Here is a 6,000-nt window from a genome sequence, read left to right on the forward strand (position 1 = left end):
GGAGCGAAAGAAGCAGTTAAGAAGGAATAGTGCATCAGAAAGGAGATACTCGTATCCCAAAAGAAAATCCTGTTGTTTCCATCGAAACGTTACTCGATTTACATGGAGAAGTCATAGAACCCATAGTATTTCATAGCGATGCAATTTCTGTGTTAATTCGTCAATGTGAGGTAGCGAGGGTTGCAGTAAAGAACGATTAGTTCATCGGAAAGTAGTTACTCGTATCCCAAGAGAAAATCCTGTCGTTTCCATAGAAACGAGACTCTATTTGGCTGCGAAGTCATAGAAATCATAGTATTTCATAGCGACGCAATTTCTGTATTAATTCATTAATGTTAGGGAGCGAGGGATGAAGTAAAGAAGGAATAGTGCATCGGAAAAGAGATTATCGTATCGCAAAAGAAAATCCTTTTGTGTCCATAGAAACGTTACTTGATTTAGATGGAGAAATCATAGAACACATAGTATATCATAGCGAGGCAATTTCTGTGTCAATTCGTCAATGTGAGGGAGCGAGGGTTGCAGTAAAAAACGAACAGTGCATCGGAAAGGAGATACTCGTATCCCAAAAGCAAATCCTGTCGTTTCCATAGAAACGAGACTCGATTTAGAAGGAGAAGTCATAGAACCCATAGTGTTTCATAGCGACGTAATTTCTGTGTTAATTCGTCAATGTGAGGGAGCGAGGGTTGCAGTAAAGAACGAACTGTGCATCGGAAAGGAGAAACTCGTATCTCAAAAGAAAACATGTTGATTCCATAGAAACGAGACTCGATTTAGCAGGAGAAGTCATAGAGCCCATAGTATTTCATATCGACGCAATTTCTGTGTTAATTCGTCAATGTGAGGGGCGAAGGTTGCAGTAAAGAACGATTAGTGCATTGGAAATGTGATACTCGTATCCCAAAAGAAAATCCAGTCGTTTCCATAGAATCGAGACTCGACTTAGCAGGAGAAGTCATAGAACCCACAGTATTTCATAGCGACGCAATTTCTGTGTTAATTCGTCAATGTGAGGGAGCGAGGGATGGAGCAAAGCAGGATTAGTGCATCGGAAAGGAAATACTCGTATCCCAAAAGAAAACCCAGTCGTTTCCATAGAAACGAGACTCCATTTAGCAGGAGAAGTCACAGAACCCAAAGTGTTTCATAGCGACGCAATTTCTGTGTTAATTCGTCTATGTGAGGCAGCGAGGAATGCAGTAAAGAACGAATAGATCATCGGAAAAGAGATACTCGTATCCCAAAAGAATATCCTGTCGTTTCCATAGAAACGAGAATCGATTTAGCAGGAGGAGTCACAGAACACATAGTATTTCATAGCGACTCAATTTCTGTGTTAATTCGTCAATGTAAGGGAACGAGGGATGCAGTAAAGAAAGAATTGTGCATCGGAAATGAGATACTCGGATCCCAAACGGAAATCCTGCCGTTTCCATAAAAACGTTACTCGATTTAGATTGAGAAGTCATAGAACCCATAGTATTCCATAGCGACCCAAGTTCTGCGGTAATTCGTCTTTTGAGGGAGCGAGGGTTGTAGTAAAGAACGAATAGTGGATCGGAAAGGAGATACTCGTATCCCCAACGAAAATCATGTCGTTTCCATAGAAACTAGACTCGATTTAGCAGAAGCAGTCATAGAACCCAAAGTATTTCATAGCGACGCAATTTCTGTGTTAATTCGTCAATGTGACGGAGCGAGGGATGCAGTAAAGATGGAATAGTGCGTCGGAAAGGATATACTCGTATCCCAAAAGATAATCCTGTCGTTTCCATAGGAACGAGACTCGATTTAGCAGGAGAAGTCATAGAACCCATAGTATGTCATATCGACGCAATTTCTGTGTTAATTTGTCAAATTGAGGAAGCGAGGTGTTTAGTAAAGAAGGAATAGTGCATCGGAAAGGAGATAATCGTATCCCAAAAGAAAATCCAGTCGTTTCCATAGAAACGAGACTCTATTTAGCATTAGAAGCACATAGTATTTCATAGCGACGCAATTTCTGTGTTAATTTGTCAAAGTGAGGGAGCGATGGATGCAGCAAAGAAGGATTAGTGCACCGGAAGGGAAATACTCGTATCCCAAAAGAAAATCCTGTCGTATCCATAGAAACGAGACTCGATTTAGCAGGAGAAGTAACAGAACCCATAGTATTTCATAGCGACGCAATTTCTGTGTTAATTCGTCAATGTGAGGGAGCGAGGGATGCAGTAAAGAGCGGATAGATCATCGGAAAGGAGATACTCGTATCCCAAAAGAATATTCTGTCGTTTCCATAAAAACGAGACTCGATTTAGCAGGAGAAGTCATAGAACCCATAGTAATTCATAGCGACGCAATTTCAGTGTTAATTCGTCAGTGTGAGGGAGTGAAAGAAGCAGTTAAGTAGGAATAGTGCATCGGAAAGGAGATTCTCGTATCCCAAAAGAAAATCCTGTTGTTTCCATCGAAACGTTACTCGATTTAGAAGGAGAAGTCATAGAACACATAGTATTTCATAGCGACGCAATTTCTGTTTTTATTCATCAATGTGAGGGAGCGAAGGTTGCAGTAAAAAACGTATAGTGCATCGGAAAGGAGATACTCGTATCCCAAAAGAAAATTCTGACGTTTCCATTGAAACGAGATTCGATTTAGCAGGAGAAGTCATTGAACCCATGGCATTTCATATCGACGCAGTTTCTGTGTTAATTCGTCAATGTGAGATAGCGAGGGATGCACTAAATAAGGAATAGTGCATCGGGAAGAAGATACTCGTATCCCAAAAGAAAATCCTGTCGTTTCCATAGAAACGATACTCGATTTAGAAGGAGAAGCCATACAACCTACAGTATTTTATAGCGATGCTATTTCTGTGTTAATTCGTCAATGTGAGGGAGCGAGGGATGCAGTAAAGAAGGAATAGTGCATCGGAAAGGAGATACTCGTATCCCAAAAGGAAATCCTGTCGTTTCCGTAGAAACGTTACTCGATTTTGAAGGAGAAGACATAGAACCCATAGTATATCATGACGATGCAATTCCTGTGTTAATTCGTCAATTTGAGGGAGCGAGGGCTGCAGTAAAGGATGAATAGTGCATCAGAAAAGGGGATACTCGTATCCCGAAAGAAAATCCTGACGTTTCCATAGAAGTGAGACTCGATTTTGCAGGAGAATTAATAGAACCCATAGTATTTCATAGCGACGCAATTTCTGTGTTAATTCGCCAATGTCAGGCAGCGAGGGATGCAGTAAAAAAGGAATAGTATATCGGAATGGAGATACTCGTATCCCAAAAGAAAATCGTTTCGTTTGCATATAAAGGTTACTCGATTTAGAAGAAGAAGTCATAGAACCCATAGTATCTCATAGCGTCTGTAATCTCCCCACGGAAAATTACCCTCTACCACGCAATAATTAATAATGGTCAACCAAATCATCCACATGTATTTACGTTTGAAAAGTATCTGATCAGATTTTCTAGTAATATATGCGCCGACAGCTCGTCGACGCCAAGGTATTTTTCTAGTACGTTTATTCTTTGGAACAACAGAGGTACAGATATGTATGCTTCATGGTTATTATAGTGGGAGAAAGGAACAACTTCGGAAGTATCGGTTGGGAGATTGTCGGATTGCTAAAGGAGATTTATTTACTCTTCTTCGCGCTAAAGCGAGCTAGGAAAGATTGTGCTGCTAGCGTGATAGATAAAGAGAAAGAAAACCCTGTAAAAGAAAATTACATGAGACTTGTAACCAACAGAAAACGGAACATGTACGAAAATGGATTCAATATACATTTTTCCTCAGAAATAAGGTTTGTGACCATTTTATTCTAGAGTGAATGATGAATGAGTTCTCTGTCTGAATCACTGATGATTGTCTGGGCCCTGTAATTAATTGGGAAGTTTCAGCTGTGACGAAGAGAGCCTGCAATCTCTGAGTTTTTATAAATCGTCCAAAAAGGCTTCGTCCACATCTGAAATTTTAGATCTGTCGTAAACTGAACGAATTGTTCAAACGATCGATTTTCCCAACTGAATGCAGCGCTTAATAATAATAAAAAATGTAAAGATCTTTTCTAGCAAGCCAGCCGCTGAATATTAAGACGAAGGGCTCCACCAGAGATTCTACTAGGCTGATTTCACGTAAATAATATAGTTAAACTGTACACAGATAAAGGACAGAGGGAGAGAGAGAGAGAGAGAGAGAGAGCGAATGAAATTCGAGAAATTACTCAGAATCCTCCATTAGCATAATTGTTTGTCTGTCTTTTCACGGATCAGCCTAATAAGAAAACACGAAGCCCTGACTTTATTGTACCGATTTATGTGTGAGGGTGAAAGAGCGATAAAGGCGACAGATACACTTCTGTACAGACAAAACATTACACCAAGTTAGCGGCAAGCTGCATTCATATAGACTTTCATCATTTTCAGAGTAGAATACATTATACGTCGTAATTTCTGTAATAATTCTCCAGTGTGAGGGAGCGAGGGATGCAGTAAAAAAGGAATAGTGCATCGGAAAGGAGATTCATGTATACCAAAAGAATTTCCGGTCGTTTCCACTGAAACATGACTCGATTTAGAAGGAGGAGTCATTGAACCCATTGTATTTCATAGCGACGCAATTTCCGTGTCCAATCGTCAATGTGAGGGAGCGAGGGTTGCAATAATGAACGAATAGTGCATCGGAAAGGAGATACTCGTATCCCAAAAGAAAATCCTGTCGTTTCCATAGAAACGAGACTCGATGTGGCAGGAGAAGTCATAGAACCCATAGTATTTCTTAGCCATGCAATTTCTGTGCTAAATCGTCAATGTGAGGGGGAGAGGGAAGCTGTAAAGAAGGAATAGTGCATCGGAAAGGAGATTATCGTATCCAAAAAGAAAGTCCAGTTGTTTCCATTGAAACGTTACTCGATTTAGAACGAGAAGTCATAGAACACATAGTATTTGATAGCGACGCTATTTCTGTGTTAACTCCTCATTGTGATGGAGCGAATGATGCAGAAAAGAAGGAATAGTGCATCGGAAAGGAGATACTCGTACCCCAAAAGAAAATCCTGTCGTTTCCAAAAAACCGAGACTCGATTTAGAAGGACAAGTCGTAGAACCCATAGTATTTCATGGCGACGCAATTTCTGTGCTAATTCGTCAATGTGAGGGAGCGAGGGATGCACTAAAGAAGGAATAGTGCATCGGAAAGAAGATACTCGTATCCCAAAAGAAAATCCTGTAGTTTCCATAGAAACGATACTCGCTTTTGAAGGAGAAGCCATACAACCCACAGTATTTCATAGCGATGCTATTTCTGTGTTAATTCGTCAATGTGAGGGAGCGAGGGTTGCAGTAACGAACGAATAGTGCATCGGATAGGAGATACTCGTATACCAAAAAAGAATCCCGTCGTTTCAATAGAAACGAGACTCGATTTATCAGGAGAAGTCATAGAACCCATAGTTATTCATAGCGACTCAATTTCTGTGTTAATTCGTCAATGTGGGGGAGCGATAGAAGCAGTTAAGAAGGAATAGTGCATCGGAACGGAGATTCTCGTATCCCAAAAGAAAATCCTGTTGTTTCCATCGAAACGTTACTCGATTTACATGGAGAAGTCATAGAACCCATAGTATTTCATAGCGATGCAATTTCTGTGTTAATTCGTCAATGTGAGGTAGCGAGGGTTGCAGTAAAGAACGATTAGTTCATCGGAAAGTAGTTACTCGTATCCCAAGAGAAAATCCTGTCGTTTCCATAGAAACGAGACTCGATTTGGCAGGAGAAGTCATAGAAATCATAGTATTTCATAGCGACGCAATTTCTTTGTTAATTCATTAATGTTAGGGAGCGAGGGATGCAGTAAAGAAGGAATAGTGCATCGGAAAGGAGATTATCGTATCCCAAGAGAAAGTCCTTTTGTGTCCATAGAAACGTTACGTGATTTAGATGGAGAAGTCATAGAACACATAGTATATCATAGCGAGGCAATTTCTGTGTCAATTCGTCAATGTGA

The sequence above is a fragment of the Schistocerca piceifrons genome, chromosome 3 (assembly GCF_021461385.2).
Source record: "Schistocerca piceifrons isolate TAMUIC-IGC-003096 chromosome 3, iqSchPice1.1, whole genome shotgun sequence".
Lineage (NCBI taxonomy): Eukaryota > Metazoa > Arthropoda > Insecta > Orthoptera > Acrididae > Schistocerca > Schistocerca piceifrons.